This window comes from Temnothorax longispinosus, chromosome 6 (genome assembly GCF_030848805.1).
Source record: "Temnothorax longispinosus isolate EJ_2023e chromosome 6, Tlon_JGU_v1, whole genome shotgun sequence".
In the NCBI taxonomy this organism is placed as follows: Eukaryota; Metazoa; Arthropoda; class Insecta; order Hymenoptera; family Formicidae; genus Temnothorax; species Temnothorax longispinosus.
Window position 1 is genome coordinate 13,305,381 of NC_092363.1, and position 23,132 is coordinate 13,328,512.

Here is a 23,132-nt window from a genome sequence, read left to right on the forward strand (position 1 = left end):
TGATTATATATAATTTTTTTTTCCGGGTAGGCACACCATCTTTATAGCGAATTGTCTTATTTATCACTCCTGCATCCTTTAACGCTTTTAGTTTCATCTGCAAGTCCTTGAAATGCCGCCTCTACTTGAGTGTCTGATTGAAATATCCGTACAGATCCAGAATATCGTGTTCTGTTTCGCAGAATTTTTAGGGCATCATGCTTAAAAAGACTTTTTATACGTAGAACAATAAAAGAAATCAATTGTTGTAAAAAAAATAAAAAAAATTAAAACAAAAATTTTATTGCTTTTTATAGACGCATTCAATTTTACAAAATTGCAAATATAAAAATTATTTGATTCTTTTCATTATTTTACGTATAAAATTATTAAGATAAACCGAATAAGTAACATTTACTTTGCCAGTCAATAATTAACCCAATTAAGAATTTAATCGACTAGACTGGCAATGATTATAATGTCGTAATTTGTCTCGACGATTATAATTGTTGCCACGATTATAATCATTGCCAGTATAGTCGATTAAATTCTTAATTGGGTTATTAAGATAAAGTTATACAGAACAATGATAGAGCTGGGGGATCCCGCCGAAACTAGTGCAACTCACCAGGGCGTTGATGGGCAATACAAGAAGTGCAGTAAGGATCCAGGGAGAACTTGGAGAAGTTTTTCAGATTAACAAAGGACTAAAACAAAGGGACGATCTAGCGCCGATGCTGTTCAACTTAGCGATGGAAGAGGCAATAAGAAAGATAAATGTAGATGTAAACGGCAACCTACTCTACAAATCGAAACAGCTAGCGGCGTACGCCAACGATACAAACTGCCTAGCCAGAGTGCTATCATATCTGAAGGAAATGCTTGACGAGCTAGGAGCGGCGAGGGATACAGGGCTACAAATAAATGAAGACAAAACGAAGATTATATTCCAGGGCAGAAAACCACAGAGAGCGGCACGAAATACAACAATAAGTAACTTTGAGAAAGTGGAAGAACTCAAATACCTAGGATTCATTCTTACATCAGAAAATGACGAGACGAAGGATATGAGGGAGAGGATCAAACCGGCAAACAGAGCCTACTTCTCCCTACTGCCAATAATGAAATCAAGAAATATCCATGTAAAAACAAAGATCCTGTTATATAAGACTTTAATACGTAGCGTGTAGCGTTGTTACGTATGAGTCAGAACCATGAACTCTGACACGGAAAACAAAAGACGCCCCGGACGCCTTCGAGAGAAAAGTACTAAGAAGAATATATAGACCGGTCAAAGAAAGCAACGTATGGAGAATACTCTATAACCGAAATATACCAAAGGTACAAAGCTTCTAAACTGTCAACGCATATAAAGTTTATGCGCTTAAGATGGGCTGGGCATGTGCAACGCATGAGGGATACAAGCATGCCAAAAAGACTCATGGGACAACGACCTAGAGGAAAACCCAGAGCAAGATGGGAGAATGAAGTCTCAACATATGCCCGGAGCCTGTTGAACGTAAGAAATTGGAGAACGTGCACTGCGGAGCGGAATGTCTGGAGAGGGAGACTGAGGGAGGCCCTGGCTCGATATGAGCTGTAGTGCCATCGAAGAAGAAGATCTAAAGGCGCCAAAGGCGGGTTCTACCACAGAAGATCCGAGGGGGGAGCAGGGCAGCGGGGTTCGTGGCGCAGGGTACTCCATGCCCGGTGGGCAAGGTGAGGGGTTTGCGGGGAGAAGGAGGATCCGCGTTCGAGGGCGACGGGTCCACGGGGAGGAGGAACCGCGCTGACGGTCAGTTATATGGTCGCGGGAAGGAGGACGCGCGTTTTGAGCACCGGGAGGACCCGCGTGCAATGGCCTCTCTCTCTCTCTCTCTCTCTCTCTCTCTCTCTCTCTCTCTCTCTCGCAGGACACGATCTGCTTGAAATGTCATTCTCTCTAAATCGTACGTTTGACTCTAAGCAATCTGTACTGCGGCGTAGTTATAGGAACTTTGACACCTCTGCGTTTCTTGAGCATCTTTATTCCTTGGCAATCACTGTTCAGATTGTGAATGTGACTAACGTTGAGGAGGTTTGTTCTTGTTTGTCGTCTACCTTGCTTGACGTGCTGGGTGTGTTTGCTCCTGCTCGTAGATCTGTGATTAGAAGGCCTCCTATTCATTGGCTCTCTGATGAAGTAGATCCCGACTCCGTACACGTAATCAGCTGTATAAGTAAGCCAAACGTTCCAATAGTCTTCACTCTTCTTGGCTATGCTAGATACATCTTCGCAACCAGCTTAACATTGATATCAAGCGCGCCAAAAGTGATTTTCACTTTGCATCTCTTACTAACATTACCGACTCTGCTAAATTGTGGAGAGAACTTGCCCGTCTCGGTCTTGTCAAGTCTACGTCGGTTTCTCCTCTCCGCTTTTTCTCACCAGATCAACTAAATTTATATTACGTCTCTGTATCTAATACTTCATCACCTTGCTCGTACATTAACTTCATGTCAGCCATTGCTTCAGTTTCTAGTCCTTCTCAACGTTCAAAATTTGTTTTTTCTACTATTCAGCCTAATGATGTATATAAGCTTATCACAAATGAACCTCTTCATTTCTATGCATCTGGCCAGGACGGCATTCGGCTTTATGTTCTCCGTATTGCCTGGCCTGTTATTTCCCAATGGCTCACTTCACTGCTTAATTGTTCACTTCAATCTTCCGTATTTCCTTCATTATGGGAACGTGCGTTGATCCGCCCTTTCTCGAAGATTCGCACTCCTTCTCCTTCTCTCCACCATTTTCCAATTTCTTTCTGTCTCTTTTACTCTTTTTTTCAGGTCGTTGCTTCCTTTCATTTTGTTTTTGCTCCTCTCCGATTCCTGGAGTTTCTCCTCTAACTGTTTTACTCTGTTTTTTATGCTCGTTTTTTGTTCGTCTCATATCATTTCTCTCCTTCTTTATTTTTCCCTCAGGTCCTGTATCTCTTTCTTTATCTCATCTTTTTTTCTTTTCTTTTTCTGTTTGTCTATTCTCGCCAAAATCTCCTTTAACATTCTTTCCGCTTTTATATTATCTTTTCTCTCTTCCTCTCTCTTTATTTTATTTGGCGATCTTATTATTCTTACTTTTTTATTGAATCTTTCTAAGATTTCTTTTTTGGTTTTTTCCGCCACTTCTTTTTCTTCCTCTTTTTCTCTTTTTTTTAAGTAGTCTTTAATGGATTCCAGGCTTCCCGTCTTTTCTCAGTCGCGATAATTTCTCTGGCCTCGTTGGTCTGCCCCCTGTATTCTTTCCTCTTTCAACTTCTTTACTTTTCTCTTTGTCACCTCTCTGCGTTCTAATGCTCCTCTCTCCGCACCCCTCTTTCTCTTCTTCCATTTGCTCCTTCATCTTTTTTCCTCTTATGCTGTTTCCTTACTTTTAGGTTTACTTTGTTTTATCACTTCCTTTCTTATCGGTTGGCTCTTACCAACTTTGCTTTTCTATGCCTCTTTCTCATATGTACGCCGCGCTCTGTCTCTCTTTTCTTTCTCTATTCTCCTTCGGTTCTTGCTTTCTAACCTCCAAACTCTTACCGTCCTTGTATAATTCAAAAATCCGTTGATATTACGGCTTCTTCACTTTATATTTATCTATGCAATCATTGTTGCATTTTGGCGCTTACAAACGACCTGTAACATAAACGCCCTGAGGCGATGGAACAGCAGATAACTTCGAAAAAATGCGGACGAAACTGACAGTTGTGTTTCTATCTACTTACTCCACGAATGTCCTAGAAAGAATGTCCACATTAAAGAGTGAAAAAACGGTACTTAAAATTCAAATGTCCGTCATTTTTTTAATTTTTGACTTTTTATTCATATTATAGGTTCAAGCTCCAACAAATATTATATATTTCATGAAAATTTTAGGATTTTTGATTTCTGATAAATTTTACAGGTGCTAGAGTGATTCCCAATTGGACATCTTTTTTTGACGCGGTCACGATGCACCACGTGTAACACCATTCCACGGTAGTAATTTCTATTAAAAACAATTATTTTATGTACTCTTAGACTCCATAAATAAGTATCAAAAATCTTCAGTTGTTCATTTACTTCCTTCTATAAAAAAAAATTCAAGAAAATTACCTTACTTTTGGGTCGCTAGATGAGATGAGAACAAAAATTTCACTATAATAGAAAGAAATAATTGGTACTGGTGTACTATGAAAGCATCCACCTATCATAATCCAACAACAAAACTTAATAATTAGTTCTTCTATTGTACTGTGTAATTATTTAAAAGTTGAATATTCAAAATCTTATGTTATTTTTGAGAAATCGAAAATGTAAAATATTTAAAAATTGATATAAAAAGTAAAAGATTGCAAAAACTAATTTATGATTTGAAAAGTTTCAATATTAAAAAATTGAAACAATAATTTATATACGAAGATGGTTCAAACACAAAACAATAGTTCAGTTTGCGGACCTAATCAATCTGTGTCGCCCTGCACATTGTGACACGTTCAGACAGGTTTCACCTTACAAGCCGTAACAATCTTCACAAAGTCAGCAGTCAGACGCTGTCACGATGACTGAACGAGCAGTGCAAAGAAGTAATGTTAAGCAACGAATATAATTATTTAACAGAAAGTATATGTATTTGTTTCGTCAATAATAATTAATAAACGAGAAAGACTATTTTTATATTCGACAACGTTTGGCTAATGTCGTGACAATTCGATCATTGGTTTTGGTCAGATTAATCGTTAAGACTTTTTCGACTATGGGTTTTGGTCGTTTCTAAATTGATTTAATCTTTGATACTTACATATAAGCATCTTATTTTTATTAAATTAAATTATTACACATGCTTCAGTGGTCGAATTGGTACGACGCCCTACACGGAATAAGGGAGGTTCCAGGTTCGAACCCTGGCTGAGGTAATATTTTTTGCAATAAGTTTAATAAATTAATTTAATAAAAATAAGATGCTTAAATGTAAGTATCAAAGATTAAATCAATTTAGAAACGACCAAAACCCATGGTCAAAAAAGTCTTGACGATTAATCTGACCAAAACCAATGGTCGAATTGTCACGACATTAGCCAAACGTTGTCGAATATAAAAATAGAGTCTTTCTCGATAATTATCCAATTTTTCATGAATAAAAGGGTCAATTCTTCTGAAATTTTGACCAGACTTCAAGCATAATTTGACAATAAATGTTTGTTACAGACAAGAGTGTATAATTGAGCAAAATTACTTCAAAAAGGAAGAAATTGTGTAAAAAATAAATCTCACGCTCAGTGACTAATTGTAAGAACTTCTGTGTATCCCAACATCATTGTTCTAGAAGCTTCCAGAACGATGGAACAAGTGTATTGTAATCAAGTGAGATATATTAAAAAATGTAAAACATTCCGGTGATGTTGTACGTAACATGTATAGAAACAAATTCCCGTTTATATTTAATTTAAACTACCTTCATCTACGGTGTAATTTATAAAGTAAATTGCTTAAAAAAACTTGTTGAACTTTTTAATATACATTTACTACATTCTATATGTTTATCTTACGTTTTTCATTGTTTTGATTTCTTATGACCAAAGTATCAGCACACAATGATATGCAAGCAGGATATAGTGGTTCTGAAGAAAAACCTTTCCATCTTGGATTACCCAGTAAACGTCCTTGGTAACTATACAACGATACAGTATTCCATTCCACAATTAAGAAGTGCCTAGAAAAAAATTATTTTTATATAATTACATTATTGCAAAATTCAGATATACAGATAATTTCATTAATTGCCTACAACTGAACATTGCCAATCTGCAAATTCTGATTTCAATGAAACTGTATAACATTACCGCTCGAAAGTTTGAAACATTCTACAGGGTGTTTCCTAAGTAAGTATAAAAGATTGAAAAAAATATTCTGTGGCTTATTTTAGGAAAAAAAGGTCTTATAATCCCTTTCAATTTTTTACTTAGAAAACACTATAATTTTCGGATAAAATCACAAGTCATGACAGATACTATTATTTTATTGAAAATATTAGTAAATTTCTATATTAGAGTCTTCACCTCCGATTTGCCTCAAAATTTATATGGAGCTTCCATTCGGTCTAAAATTAGTAGTTATAATATTTTAAAGGCCCACTTTCGTTTGAACACATAACGATTGGACACCGCTCGATTGAACACGTAATATTGGACACGTTTTATTGGACACTGCACTATTGAACACCACACGATTAGGCATCGCGCGTGGTTGCAGTGGGTTCCGCTCCCTGCGGAGAGCTCCACCTCCAAAAAACTAACCCAACAATGACTCACACAACAATTGGGTCAGCATACGTGTCCAATTGTGTGGTGTCCGATTGTGCGGAGTCCAATCGTGCGGTATCCGATCGTGCGGTTTCCGATTGAGCGGTGTCCAATCGTGCAATGTGCGTGTCCAATTGTGCTGTGTCCAATCGTACTGCGTCCAATCATGCGGTGTCCAATCAAGCAGTGTCCAATAAAACGTGTCAAATGGTACGTGTCTAATCGAGCAGTGTCCAATCGCAATGTTTGAACAGGATACGCACTATTTTAAAGCGCCGGAAACAATTTATCATCCTTGGGGAAAATCATGAAGTTGCCGCTTTAAGCGCTTCTCATTTAAGAACATTATTAAATTATACGTAATTTCTTACAGCACATATCTGTTTTTAGGTTAGGTTGTGACCGGACGGCACGAGTTGAGCCCGATTCCGGCGGATAATATTCCTATCGAACGGTCGCCACTCGGTTTAACCTTAGACTACCGAGAAGGTAAGTTCGCATCAACGCCACGATTATTCGCAAGACGCTAATAGGATTTCTTTGTTTCAGAAGGATGTCCCTAATGGATCACCGTTGCTGCTTCTCATCCCTGGATCCTCGCTTTACATCGCATACCAGATAGAGGTAAGTAAGGATAAAATAATTATATCCTAATTATTTGAATTTTATTTCAGAATGATGTCCCTGTTGGATCACCGTTGCTGCTTCTCGTCCCTGGATCCTCGCTTTACATCGCATACCAGATAGAGGTAAGTAATTATAAAGTAATTATATGATAATTATTTTAAGTTTTGTTGCAGATCGACGCCCGGAATGGATCGTTGCTGTCTCCCGTCTCTGGATCCTCGCTTTACATCGCATACCAGATAAGGATAAGTCCCGATAATTATGTTTAATTATTTCGCTTCTTTTCTTTCAGGTTCCTGCCCCGGATGGATCGCTGCTGTTGCTGCTGTGCTTCCCCGGATCCTCGCTTTACATCGCATACCGGATTGCCGCTGGCCAACGTTGGATCATCGTCGAAGGACAAGGTAAGTAGAAGGTAAGTATTGATAATTTTTTATAATTAATCAGGAGAATTTGTTTCAGAATTAATCATTCTTTAATTCCAGATCATCATTTCAACACTACAGGCCGTTTCACAATGTTATAAAGGTGTCTCACATCACGAGTTTCGCGCCTTGGTGTGGATGTCGCTTTATTTAATATTCCGATCGGAGGACTCTGTGCTCCGTGATTGTTGTACTATGATCACGCACTCGGCCGTGATCATCACTCTATCATACAATGTTCGTGCGCAGAATTAACGAACGAGTATCCGGTTGGTAAATACACTGATTAATAATGTCCGCACAATATTCCGTATCCGCGTGACCCAATGCCCGTGGTTGTTACATACTCGATATGTACTTCCGTTAATTAACAATGTATCCGAATTTCAACTCGCGTATTGTTGCTAACACTCGATTGTATTTGGCAACTAAGTGCCCCTCGCTATTGTTAAGACGAGTAATTTAACGCGATAGTACGCGGGAGTTCTCGGTTGTAAAGTATAACGCGTATGCCGATCGTACAGAGTGTGATACGTGTGTTCGCCACGGCTATACCCGAGAGACTGCCTCGAGCGGTCGCTCTCGCTGGGCCTCCCCACTTAAGCCGGATTGCTCCCACTTTCGGAACTTTCTCTTTCGCCTATTGTTCGCGGTCGGCACATCTGGCGCGATCATGCGAAAACAAGATGATTCTCACTATCCTCTCGCGTGCCTTTTTGCGCATCTTCGATTTACGCCCGTTCTGGAAGGTTCTCGTGGAAATTTCCATGCGCAACGCAGTGCGAGAACACTCCTGCCTTGGCACCGCTGCACCAGGTTTTCACTCCCGAAAATTTCTCGACGCGGATGACGCCGACCCTTGCGCACCTCCTCGGAGATGCCCCTGATGGTAATTCCGGGTGTTTTTCCTATGGATGACGTCCGGGTGACGTCTGTGTTGTCGGCCGTTGACGCCGACCCCCTGGCTGGGTTTCTCGGTAGCTGGTATTACCTCTCCGGGCCTTTGTTCCTGGAGATGGCGCGTTTCCCGGGGATCTTGTCGGAGAACGACGTCGACCCCCTAGGCGGGTATCCCAGGACCTGTTGTGACGTATTCCGTCCTTTGTTCCCGGGGAAGATGCGTTTCCCGGGGAACTTGTCTGACCTTGACGCCGACCCCCTGGGAGGGTGTCCCAGGTCCTGGAGAGACGGTTGTATGGCTTGGTTTCTGGCGAAAACGTGTTTCCTGAGGATTTTACCGGACATTGGCGCCGACCCCCTGGGAAGGTTCAGACTGTCACCTTTAGACCCGAGACGATCGGACCCCTTTCTCCCTGGAAAAGATACGTTTCCCGGGGATTTCACCGGGTCATGACGCGAACCCCCTGGGGCGGTGTCCCAGGTTCTCGTGAAACGCTCCAACACCTTTGTTCCCGGGGAAGTTGGTTTTCCCGAGAATTTCGTATGAGGGTGACGTCGACCCCCTGTGGGGATATTCCAGGTCTCACCCAATTCGTCGGGCGTCCTTGTTCCCGAAGCCGGTGCCCTTTTCGGAAACCTTACTCCGTCGGTAAATCTAACATCGCTTGTTCGTGCGCCAGGTACGCGGGGTAGTCCTCTGGCCCATTGCTTCTGTAGGTTACTATGGTTTGGGTGTCTCACGTTACCGATCGTCGCCTTCGTCCCCTCAGTCGATCTTTTTTCCATCGAGCATGCTCGTCGGATCGTTTCCGAACTCGCCACTGAAGCGCGCGGTCGCAAGATTAGATTAGTTGGTTGGATGTTGAGTCTAGCTGGGGTCTTCGTGGAGCACGGACGTGCCTCGCGAGCGCTCCGTGTTATATATATAAGTATTACCTATAATTAAATTTTTTTTGTGTAAGCTCGATCCGTGGTGATACGTGCTAAAAATCCATACCGTGCCATGTATAATTTTCTGTTTTTCACATTAATTATGGAAATATCCATACTTTCATTTTCTACATGGGCGTGCCAGCGTACGTTGTGCCGCGTGGCATGCACCTTGGCACTCGATATTGTAAAATATTATCAATCCGCGCCGTATCACCGCGGATTGTTAATTGGGGGGGCTTTCTCTTTTTATTGTGCATCACGCCGTGCAAATATTATTTTATATTTTGCAAGAATTTTATCAAATTCGATAATTTATATCACTCGTGCCACGCTCGCACGAGACATAATGGCCGTTATATTCGCACATTGAGAAGAGACTCATATATGGACTATATTCTCATACCAAGGCTCTTTTTGGAATATACTTTGAGAAGGATGATTTAATTCTAATATAATAAATAATTTTGTTGCAGAATGTGACATATTGCCTAATGTAAGGTGAGTTATTGCAACGTGACTTGTGATGGTTGTGCGATTATAATGATGTCACTTTATAATGTCTCTTTCGAGACCTTTACGTCTACCATTAGAGTCTTATTTTTCTATTTTCTACTCACATAACTGAGTTTTTACTTAGTTGGAAATACATAAATTCATTCCTTTGAAACATAATTTATACTGTGTTGAGCCTAAATAATATACTGATCCTTTTGATCTCCGATGATGGTATATGACTTGTTAATGGATCTAATAATTTGTCCTTTGCTTTTTATGTTCGTCTTTTGTGCATATGCGGGGAGGTCCCATATACGTGCTCAGCGTTGTTTAAATCTTAATAAATGAATGATATTTGAGAAAATAGATAACATTATATGAACGCGCTGAGACACGCACTTGAGTTAATGATCTTTCTTCCCAGGAGATGGAACGAGGAGACGAGTTAATAAATAAATAAATAAAATATATAAAATTTTCTCTAGTTTATTGATTAAATGAATATACATATATATGTTTTTTGGACCTCTTCGTCTTGATATTAATATATACACTTATTTGCTACTTTATACACCTTTTCTTAATCCTAATCTTATAACACGGTAAGTGTTGCGTAAACTACTAATTATACACTTATTCTTAACCTGTCATTACGATAGATTATGTCTTTCTCATGCGCGCGTGCGATCGCTTAATTTGCGTTCATGAGTTGTATGATGAGAAACTCATCCGTACAAATCTAGGGATTTGGCCTAGATTTTGGCCTAGATTTTGACCTTATGGCCAATCCACATGTAGGAGGGTATTATGCGTGGTGACTTTTGTAAATCTTGAATGTTTTCTTTATGAGTTACGAATATTCTTGCATATACACGCATAATATCACCTTTTCTGTCGGAATTTATTTATAATCAACTAAATAAACCTTTCGTTTTTCTGTTTTTGTAATATAACTTGATACCGATATATCTACTTGTAAATTGCCTGGCACTCTATAGACAAAATAAAATAAACAAACAAACAAACAAATACAAACAAATAAACAAATAAAAGAAATAAACAAACAAAATACAAAACACATAACATAGATATCAATATTACTACCAAGCAATTAGTTGTTTAGTTGTTTAGTTGCTAGGTGACTTATAGATAAATTGTTATTCTGTGCATTTTTCTTTGGGATTACGTTTCCATATTATTTGAACAACTTTTTGCCCAAATACATTTTTCATGAAATATAGTTAATGATGATAATCCCATTGGAAATTTGACTCGATTTGTCATCTAAATATTAACTTTTACTTAAATATAAGTTTTTTCTGAATAATTATTTATAAATTTTGATTTAATATGGAACTCCCAGAGTGAATTCTAGTGTATTTAACACAACATTCCTGTATAACATGTTGTGTTTTTATGTTCGGGCTTGTATCTTGAGCAATCTACTGGCTTCTTCCCTGTGTTTTCTTACTCACGGACTATGCAGGGCTGGCATAAAGTTAAACAAAATCCGACCATCTGATTATTGAGCGTGCATGTGAGCGATGCATACTCAATTGTGAGCTGTCCTAAGGGAAGGTCACTGTTTGGGCTGTTGACCAAACGATTTTGAAATTTTGTTATAATGGCGCCCTCGCGCAAGAACTGCTACGCAAGAGCTGTCGCTCAAAGGAAACTAGACCTTCCTAGTAATAACGGATGTCGCCACATGCCCTCTGGAGGCGCTCGCTTCGTGGCCATTAGCCTGCCAGTACCGACGTTGCCACGCGGTGTCATTGTATATCGTATCAGAGAGAAGAGTGTAACCGTCCAGAGACGACGGACGTATTATTGTATACGCGCAATAAAGAAAGTTTTAGTAAAAGATATCAAGCGAAGTTCATTTATTCGAAGACGAGAAAATACGTGCCGTGCACCCGGCTCAACGAGAGCTGCGCAAACATATGGTCCTTCGAGCCGGATATACGAGAATTCCGGTCTCGTACAAAGGCATTCAATGTTATCAAGGGCGTGGTAACGGAAGTACAAAGATCGAGAATACACGTCCCATTCGATGTCGACGGTGTGACGAGTCCGTTCAAGGAAGTAGCTTACGCACTAGGCAAAGGCGCATTACGCATTACACGAAGTTAAGATAAAGGCAATTGTTCGGATACATGACCCCCAGGTGAGTCTCCGTTGCCCATTCCAACTATTTACAGTCCATTCCCTTTGTATTGAGTTTTTTCAAAGATGGCAGAACAAGAATTCGCGCAACGTGCCGCAAAGACGAAGCGAGCACAGGCAAAGGCCGCGTGTACGCGCGGGAAAACGTTCGTTGACGAAATCGGCGACAAACGCGTGTCGATAATTGAATTGCGACAGAGACAAGCAAAGTTTCGCGAGTGTTGGCAATCATTCGAAGACGCGCAATCGGACATTGAGATGTTTGAAAACGCGAACGAGCAGGAAATCGTGCATAACGAAAAGCGTCAATTGTTTGAAGAGAAATATTTCGAGGTCGACACGAAGTTCGAGGAGCTTATACTCGAGCGCACAGAACAGATGGGCGCCGTCGGGCCTAATCCATTCGATATGCTTCGAACGCCGGGTAATCGCTATAATCCTCCGCAAGCCGACGTCAATATGAAGTTACCGTGAATTGACCTTCCCACGTTTTCGGGTTCTTACGAAAATTGGCATCCCTTTCATGATGTGTTTCATTCGATGATACACGTAAACACTGCATTACCTACCATACAAAAGATCCATTATCTGCGAGCATCTCTCAAAGGCGAAGCGGCAGACGTTATTAGTTCACTAGAATTAGCGGCCGAAAATTACGAAGAGGCATGGGCGATGTTAAACGAGCGATATGATAACCAGCGGATTATAATGCAGAAGCACATTAAAGCGATATTCGGGCAACAGTATTGCATAAGGAAAGTCATGCTGAACCGAGGCATCTTTTGGACAATGTATTAAAGCATTAGCGAGCGTTAAAGGTATTAAAACGTCCTATCGACCAGTGGGACGATCTTATTATTTATGTGATTACGAGTAAATTGCCGCCGGCCACAAACAAAGAATGGGAAACTAGCCTCAAAGATTCAAATATTCCGACTCTCAAACAATTAACGGATTTTTTGGCTTATAGGTGTCGCGCGTTAGAAGCGATTGATAGAAATCCTCAATGCTCCGCATCGACTAACGGCGCTGGTAAAACAAATATGAAGAAGGCTACTTTGGCAAATGTAGCAACTGACAATTCAGGATGTGTCCTTTGCAAAGGCGACCATCCTATCTTTCTTTGTGGCAAATTTCTCGGATTCTCAGTCGACAAGCGTTTCCAAGAAATCAAAGCCCTCAAGCTGTGCTTAAATTGTCTCAAATTCACAAATCATCGAGCGAAGAATTGTAACGCCGGCTCGTGCAAGAAGTGTAGTAAGAAACATAACACTCTGTTACATATGGAAACAACAACCCCTCAAGAGAAGGAAACTGAAGCGAAGTCCATCCGGATGCGGTTGCTGCCGTGCAATCAGCATCATTATCGAGCGTAAATCACGTCACACGGTTGTCAGGGCAGCATGTCTTACTGTCTACAGCAATCATTCACGTTCAAGATAGTAAAGGAAGCATTCTACCGTGTCGAGCTGTCCTCGATGCCGGTTCTCAGTCAAACTTCGTGACATCAGAACTCGTCGAAAGGCTCGGACTCAAACAATTTCCTACCTCGGTGCCAATAAGCGGAGTGGGAGAGTTGAACACTGAAACGCATAGTTACGTCAACATGATGGTGCGATCTCGTTTCAATGGTTTCAAGGCAGAGCTCAGGTGCCTTGTGCTGCGCAAGATTGTACAGGACATTCCAAATGCGTCAATGAGAAGATTGGACATTCGCGTTCCACCAGGAATCAAGTTAGCGGATCCCAATTTTATGGAGACATCAAAGATAGACATGCTCATAGGAGCAGGAATCTTTTGGGACCTCCAGATAAAGACCACACCAGATCAGCCGCGTTGGCAGAAAACGCGGTTTGGTTGGATCGCGGAAGGCGGAATTATTACAAAGAAGATGCAGCCCGAAGCAACTAGCTGCAATCTCATCACCAATCAAGCACTGGATGATGCCATAGCAAGATTTTGGGAAATCGAGCATGGCGCGCGGAAGATCAAGATGTCAGTGGAGGATCGCAAGTGCGTAGAACATTTTGAATCAACGTACAAGAGAAATTCGACGGGCAGATTTATAGTCAAACTCCCGATTAAGCACGAAGAATTGGCGCGTCTCGGTCAATCTAAGGACATTGCCACACGGCAATTTAAAAATCTCGAACGTCGGTTAAATCGTAATCCGTCGCCCAAAAAGGATTACGTGGACTTCATCCATGAATACGAAGCGTTGGGGCATCTGAGGGAGGTTCAAGGTCACGATACAGAGACCATCTCGCATTGCTATTTGCCTCACCATTGCGTCATCAAAGAAAAGAGTGATACGACCAAACTAAGGGTAGTGTTCAATGCCTCATGCAAGACCACAACGGGCGTTTCGCTAAATGATTGCCTGATGGTCGGGCCGTCACTGCAGCAGGATCTCTTTTCTATTATTGCCAGATTTCGTACGTTTGAGTTTGTTTTAGTTGCAGATATAACAAAGATGTATCGCCAGGTGTTGATCGACGAATCACGGGTATCCTTGCAACGCATCCTATGGCGCGATACTCCCGATAGTCTGATAAGAGTGCTAGAATTATTGACAGTCACGTATGGCACTGGACCAGCAGCGTTCCTTGCCATTAAGTCGATCAGAACGCTGGCGGAGATCAAGGCAAAAAAACTTCCCGATTGGAGCAAAGATCGTGTTGCGGGACTTTGACGTCGACGATCTCATCACAGGAAAAAACACGAAGGAAGCACCCCTGCAAGTTCGTGATGAGACAACAAAGCTTCTTGAAAAGGAAGGTTTTGTATTACGCAAATGGGCTTCTAATAACCCCGAGTTGCTTGTTAATCTTCCTGACTCTTCCAAGAAGAATTCAACGCGAACATTGGACAAAGAAGGTATGTGCAAAACACTAAGCATTCAATGGAATCCAACGGATGATCATGTATTACTGTATCGCATACAAGGTGAAGCAGATACTAATCAGCGCGTGACGAAGATAACAATTTGGTCATGTGTCGCACAGATATTTGATCCATTAGGTCTCCTCGGACCAGTCATAATACAAGCAAAGATGTTGATTCAACGACTGTGGACATTGCAGTTCAGCTGGGATGAGTCTCTGCCCACAGAGCTGCATACGCAATGGAATAATTACAAATTTGAATGATATCCGCATTCCCCGCAAGGCAGTGGAAGTTAAAACAAGTACACGTATTGAGCTGCACGGGTTTTACGACGCGAGTCAGAATGCGTACGGAGCGTGTGTATACCTGCGCACTACAAATCAAAGCGGAGTCCATTCCACAAAGTTATTATGCGCAAAGTCACGGGTGGCACCCCTGAAAGCTGTATCGTTGCCTCGATTAGAGCTATGCGCTGCGCAACCAGCGCAACTGTTGGGCAACTAGTTGACAGAGATCGTTCCCATTTTGGAATTGAAGATCGACGCAATATACCTTCGGACCGATGCTAAGATAGTTTTGGATTGGATCAACTCCTCAAGTCGCAGATTTAATACCTTTGTTGCCAACAGAGTGGGCGAGATACAGTAACTCACTTCTGTTCAAAGTTGGTCTCATGTGAGTACTGATTGCAACCCTGCGGACATTCTATCGCGAGGAGCCAGTCTTTTAGTTCTCAAAGATGCAGATCTATGGTGGCATGGCCCATCGTGGTTGCGCAACGACGAATCATCATGGCCTAGCTTAAAGCGATCTTCAGTTAACGAAGAGGAATTACCGGAGCAGCGAAAAACGATCGTAACTATTTCTGCTTCACAGGAAGAATTCGACATAATCGATAGATTTTCGTCATATACTCGATTGCTTAAAACGATTGCGACATGTTTTCGTTTTGTGCAGAACGCAAGATACAAACAAGATGCTCGGAGATTCGATTCAATTTTGGCTCAAAAATTGGAGGCATCCCAAAGGATCATCATCAGAAGAGTACAACGAACAACGTTTCACACGGAAATAGAAGCTATTAAAAATCAAAGAGCAATTAGAAAGGACAGTCGTTTACTTGGTTTAAATCCTTTCTTGGATCACGAGGTATTGTTAAGAGTTGGTGGGCGCCTGAGAAACGCCAATATCTCCTATGAAACTAAGCATCAGTTGATATTACCAGCTCGTCATCGGCTCATTTGTCTTATAATTGAGCAAAAACATAAGAGATTACTCCATGCAGGACCTCAGGCCACCTTGGCAGCTATAAGAGATCGTTATTGGCCTCTGAGTGCAAGAGGAATTGTTCGCGATGTTGTACACAAGTGTGTTATTTGTGTCAAAGCAAGACCCCGCATATCACAGCAAATTATGGGCGATCTTCCGGCTACTCATGTGACGCCTGTTCGGCCATTTAATAATACAGGCGTCGATTATTGTGGTCCCATATTCCTTCGAGAAGGAAAGCGGCGAAATGCAAAAAGATCTAAGGCTTGGATTTCAATATTTGTTTGTTTCGTCACGAAAGCTGTCCACATCGAGGTTGTATCGGATCTAACTTCAAAAGGATTTCTGACAATAAGTGCATTAAAGCGTTTCATTGGTCGACGAGGGAGACCGGCTAACATTTATTCAGACAATGGGACTAACTTCGTGGGAGCCAACCGCGAGTTAGAAGAGTTACGGACTTTATTCAACCGAGAAGAGTTTCGACATAGCATCACGAACAAGATGGCAGAAGACGCCATTACTTGGCACTTTATCCCTCCCCGAGCACCTAATTTCGGTGGGTTATAGGAGTCTGCTGTTCGCTCCACAAAACATCATTTGACTAGAGTCTCCGCCGACGGGTCGTTGACATTTGAGGAGGCAGTTACATTATTATCGCAAATCGAAGCGATACTAAACTCGAGATCCTTAACGCCTTTATCTTCCGATCCTTTAGATCATTCCTACCTAACCCCCGGACATTTCCTAATTGGAGACTCACTTATTTCGTATCCAGAACCTACATTGCAGGATTTGCTATCAAACCGCTTATCTCGCTGGCAGCGTATCGAACAGATGCGTCAGCAATTTTGGAGACAATGGTCAGCGGACTATCTTAATACATTACAACAGCGATCCAAATGGAAGAAAACTTCAAGGCCCCAGCTTCAGATAGGTCAAATGGTTGTCGTACGAGAGAATGACCTGCCCCCTTTGTCTTGGCTTACTGGTCGGATTGTTGCGATTCATCCAGGAGCGAATGGAATGACCAGAACGGCGACCTTAAAAACCGCTGAAGGAACATTTAAGCGACCTGCTTCCAGGATATGCATATTACCTGATTGAAGTTTAGTTCTTTGTGTACTCATATTTTATATTTCAGGTTGATAAGCCTAGCCCATCAAGGCGCGTGGTATATGTTTGGGCTGTTGACCAAACGATTTTGAAATTTTGTTATAATGGCGCCCTCGCGCAAGAACTGCTACGCAAGAGCTGTCGCTCAAAGGAAACTAGACCTTCCTAGTAATAACGGATGTCGCCACATGCCCTCTGGAGGCGCTCGCTTCGTGGCCATTAGCCTGCCAGTACCGACGTTGCCACGCGGTGTCATTGTATATCGTATCAGAGAGAAGAGTGTAACCGTCCAGAGACGACGGACGTATTATTGTATACGCACAATATAGAAAGTTTTAGTAAAAGATATCAAGCGAAGTTTATTTATTCGAAGACGAGAAAATACGTGCCGTACACCCGGCTCAACAAGAGCTGCGCAAACAGTCACCCCGATAAAAAACCAATTAATATGATAATGGACAATGACAAGAAAAAATTACCACCCCAGGGTGAGCGGATACCCAGGGGTAGGCACGGGGAGGGTACAGTTCCAGCACTCCCCGAGTTGTCGGGACAATGCGTCCGGAATCACGTGATGGGCTAGCAACCGTCGAGTTAGGGTCGAGCTCGACGGCCAAGTTGGCAATCGCTGCCAGCAAGGAGTCGGAAGATACCGAGATGTTTGAAGACAATTCGCAACAAATAGCGAAGGATGGACTTCACGTTGACTTGGTTAGAGGTATCACTGAGGGGGATTAACTCGATCGCCCGGTTAGCGTTTCTCCTGAACACCGTCAGTTTTTGTTTGAGATGGACCACCTTGTTGAGGTGGACTTCGTAACTACTAGTCGGAGCCAAGATGCGGCTGAGGATACGGAGGAAACAATTATAAACGAAGGTACTACGTACGTCCCAGACTCCGATGAAGAGGAGGAGGTTAGATCGGAATACTCACTTAGAAGTAAGAAAAGGAAGGAGCCTTTTTCCCCCCCTAAGGAACATTCTCCGGTAAACAAAACACCTTTAAAGAAAACTAGATACATCGCGGGCAAAAAGGTAAAGATACTAAGTGGAGGTATCACCCCAGCGGTGACTGGTACATTGACATCAACTACTTGTATAAGGGTTATGAAGGGAGGAAATAAGATGGATAAAATTAGAACTGGTAGTCAGAGATTCGCGGACCCTCTCAGCAGGTCGATGAAAGAGGATCTGATAAACCTAGAAGAAATTATTAAAACTTTAGTGGAGAGACTGGACGATGCGGGGGATGTCTCTTCTCTCGTGGTCCAAGTTGCTAAATTCACTGAGGAACTTCGTGCCTGTAAAAAGGAAGAAGAAAAAACCAAGCAAGAATACACTAGTATAATTAAGGAGAACAGTAAACTTAAGAGAGAGATGAGAGGTCTCCAGTTAAGGTTGAATGCGTTGGAGGATAGCGCTAGGACTGGATCAAAATCGCTGAAATCTTCAGTCTTTGTGTTTGGGGCTTCTCAGCGGTCCGGCGCGGGGAGTACTTCTTTCCCTGATTATACATCCATAGTCTCCCAACAACTAGACACTAAGAGATCTTCTGCTTCTGTGAGGACTGTTGAGACGACTTCATCTTTGGCATCTTCTCATTCTGAGCCTAGTGATCATTACAAAACTGATACTAGCTTTCTTCCACTTCGGCCGCTTCCTCAAAGAGGTCCGAGAGGGAGAACGAGATCTAGAGGCAAGGTTAAACCCAGAGTTACCAGCGATGATCGCCATTCTAGGAAATGGACCGTGATTGAGTCGGACGCTGAATCTCGCTCTGAGAGGGAAAGTGACACCGGGGCTGGTGAAGTCACGGATGATTACAGACGGCCCGCTTATGATGGCATTCGTCTTGAGAGGACCCACCGGATATCATCCTCCGACTGGGTCGAGAATTTGGAGGACGGTTCCACCATTGCGGCAATATCTGAGATTAAAGAAATAAGCAAAGAGATTAATAAATTGGTCGAACGAAGACACCAACTTAGTAGGAGGGTAACAAATGCGCGTCCTGAAAAGTCTTCTAACAAGGATACTTCGAGGAAGCCTCGTAAGACTTCCTTTCGGAGCCCGGTAGTCAGCGATACAAACGCGGAAAAGAGGAAACAGCCTGGATCAACTGCTGATACCCCACGTGACGGATCTACTCGCAGTAAGACCCAACGGAGGTTCCCTAGAACCGCTGCGATTCTAATTACTAACGTGGACACCAAAACATCTTATTCGGATATCTTGAGGAAGGCTCGGGATAAAATTCTCCTAAATGATTTAGGAATAGAAACATCTAGAGATTCCCGGAACTGATGGCGCTTCGAAGGCCGACAATTTTGCAGTTAGGCTGAGAAGTGTTCTGGGAGGATCTGCCAAAATAACCAGACCAACAAGGACCGGAGTAATCCGGCTATAAAATATGGACGATTCCACCATGCCCTTGGATATCATCGACAAAATCTCGACTATCGGAGATTGTGATGAGACGCAAATCAAGATTGGAAACGTCCGTCCTATGAGAAACGGCCTTTTTTTCTGTATGGGCTAAATGCCCACTTTCTGCGGCCGTGAAGACTGCTGACTTGGGCAAGGTGAGAATTGGATGGACTTTTGCACGGGTCGAGCTGTTAAAGGCTAGGCCCGTGCAATGCTTTAAGTGCTGGCGCTTCGGACACGTGCGCAACAACTGCACATATCAAGAAGATCGCACTGGCCATTGCTTCCGTTGTGGCGCCCAGGACCACAGAATTAATAACTGTAGAAACGACCCGCACTGCGTTATCTGTGAAAGTATTGGTATACAAAGTAATCATCGGCTTGGCTCTATGAAATAATGTGAAGAGGATGCGTCAAGGCCTAGGGTTAACGTAAGAGGCAACCGATCATAAATGGCCACTTTTATACAAGCAAATATCAATCGCAGCTGAGAGGCTCAAGATCTTTTGATTTTACATGCTAATGAACTGGGTGCTGTGGCGTGCGCGGTATCAGAGCCTGCCCGCATGCCCGGCACTTAGCAATGGTTCGCTTCCTCAAATGGCAAGGCCGCCGTATATATAAATGTCCGCATTGCCCAATATCCCGCAGTACTTGTGGCGCAGGGCATTAATACCGTAGTAGTTAAGTTTAATAACTTGTATATATTTTCCGTATATATTTTGCCGAATGTAAATATGGAACAATACGCATTTTTTTCGGATGAGTTGACAACTCTTTTTACGAGCGTTCCTGGTGGCGCTAATGTTGTTGTGTGCGGTGACTTTAATGCCCATTCTAGTTACTGGGGCGCAAACCGCACGGATCTTGAGGGAAAATTACTCATCGGATGGGCTGCACAATTCGACTTGAGACTTGTCAATTCCGGTAATGTTCCTACTTTCGAGAGTCATCAGAACTCCTCCGTTCTGGATCTCACCTGGGTCTCCCCAGGTTTGGTTAGTAGAGTTGCCGATTGGACGGTCCGTTTGGACTTAAAATCTTTGTCCGATCATAGATATGTGACTTTTCGCATCTCTGACTCCCGCCGGAACTCCTCTACGCTTCCAAGAATGCAACGTTGGAATTTTAAGAAGATGGACGCCGATTTATATAAAACCTCTATAAAATGGACATGTGCGGTTACACCAACCAATGATAATTTTTTGATCAACTTTAAACCTGACCGTTGGATTTACCAGTGTATTCTCGATGCCTGCCGCGCCTCTGTTCCACGCGTTAGTGTTCGCAGAACAAATTCTGTTTACTGGTGAAGCGAGACCATCTCCCAATTAAGATCCGAGGCCGTTGCTGCGAGGAGACTGTGGACCCGCGGTCGCCGAGCGGATCCACCTGACTTGTTGGAGCGTAAAAGGACGGCCTATATCGAAGCCAACAGGAGACTGCGGCTCGAGATTTGTCGCGCCAGGTCGGAGTCATGGCGGGAACTGATTTCAAAGCTTGATGATGATCCCTGGGGGCTCGCTTATAGGATCGTCCTGAGTAGGTTGAGGAGTCCTGACCCGGGATTGTCGTCTACGTTGGAACTGCCCATTCTCGACCAACTTTTGGATGGACTTTTCCCACCCGGCAGAGAGCTTACGCCTGTTAACCTTGGCGACTGTGTGGCAGACATGCATCCCATCACCGATCGAGAGGTCATTGATGCCATTAAGAGTAAAAAGAAGTAGAATACGGCTCCCGGACCGGACGGCTTTAATAGGCTTCCGTTGGTCATGACTGAACGGCTAGCCCAGTGCTTCAACATATTAATTAAATATGGAATTTTTCCACCGTCATGGAAAGTCGCGGATCTTGTTTTAATTCCCAAGGGTGAGGCTCCCCCCTTGGGAGAAGTTCCGAAGGCTCGACCCATCTGCCTCTTGAGCGAAATCGACAAGGTATTTGAGCGAATTATCGCTGCTCGTGTGAATTCGTGGCTTGAGGAGAATCCTGGATGTAACTTGTCTGAGAACCAATTTGGTTTTCGGAAGCAGCGTTCCACGGTGGATGCCCTTTTTCACGTTATGAAGATCGTCACAGAGGCTCGTGCGAGGGGGAAGGTGATCTCGGCGTTTTCCCTCGACATATTTAATGCGTTCAATTCGATCAAACTCCCCGGCATCAGACACGCCCTAAGTACCTTTCAGTACGCCGCCAAACAGGTCCCGGTGTCCCATGGAGCGGATTAAGCGGAAGCGTAACCAGCGGATCGCCAATCACGGATTCGTTTCGACGGAATCTTTGAAAGAGCTCTATTGGAAAGATTCCGTGATTGGCGATCCGCTGGTCCGCTTACGCTTAATCCGCTCCATGGGACACCGGGACACGTTTGGCGGCGTACCAAAACCGGCGGATCGTCTGTGATTGGTCGCAGAGTTCGATACGCTCGATACGCGCCATGAGACGGCACCCTCAGGCTTTCGGCTTTACGCACCACAATGTCTTATAGAACCGTTTCATACGAGGCTGCGACTCTGTTGGCGAGGATTCCTCCATTTTACTTATATACGGACTACCTGCGACGCACATACCTGCGCCTACGTGATCTGAAGGAGTGCGGTATGTTCACTGTCGACTCCCCCTCGGAGGTGAGAAATTTAGAGTGGAACGTATTGAGGGAACAATGGCTTGCTCACATCGGCGGTAACAGCTTAACCCGGCAGAAGGACAAGAGAGGCCATCTCTCCATCCTTCGATTTATGGCTTGATCGACGCTCAGGCTTCTTCACATTCAGAGTTACACAACTTCTCACAGGACATGGTTGTTTTAGCGCCTATCTTCATAGAATTAGAAGGGAGGCGTCGGCAATTTGCAGATACTGCTCTTTGGAGGATGACACATCGGAACACACCCTTGCGGTATGCCCGTTTTGGGGCCATGAGCGCGACGAATTGACTGCGATTGTAAGTCAAGACCTTTCGTTAGCAGTGGTTGTAAATAAATTTTGTAAGGAACGCGAGGCGTGGCGCGGCTTCTCTATGTTCGCGGAGCGAGTTCTCTATCGCAAGGAGAAGGATGAACGAATCAGGCAGCGGGGCCTTGCGGACCCTAATAATATTGTAAATATCGGCGATGCGTGATAGATTAGGTTAGGCTATGATTTATAGGTTACTGTTAAATATACATAGAAAGCTTTCGACGGGTGGCGGTGCCTAGGGGCGGTGGGCGCTGGTCTTTCCCGGGTCTTTGTTCCCCCCGGGGTCCGGTGCATCGCGCGAGCGATGTTCCCGGATCCCTGGGAAAGGGGGGTGTGAGTCGGGTTTGGCCGGCGACGCCGCCTCCCGGTCCCGTCTTTTCCTTCGTATTGCGTTGTACTTGGATGCGTACATGCGTATGCATTTCTTCCTTTTTCGGGGCTGCTGTCTTGGGGTCGGGGGTCCTCCTGGGGTCGGCCGTCTGGGGCTGGCCGCTCGCTGCTTTTTGGGGCTCTGGCACCATTTCTCGGCAATGGTCGCTTGGAGCCTCTTTGTGGCGGTCGGTGCCGGTTGGTCGTCCTCTGGGTGTCCCCCATTTGCCCTGGGGCAAATTCATCCCCGATCTCGTTTCTCGTCGTTCTTC

At 43.4% G+C, this 23,132-nt stretch overlaps 1 protein-coding gene across 1 annotated transcript in view; it reads left to right on the forward strand.

Moving 5' to 3' along the window:
* LOC139815465 (intraflagellar transport protein 80 homolog) overlaps positions 1 to 23,132 on the forward strand; it is a 218,282-nt gene that overhangs the window by 44,112 nt on the left and 151,038 nt on the right. The gene's annotated exons all lie outside the window — the stretch shown is intronic.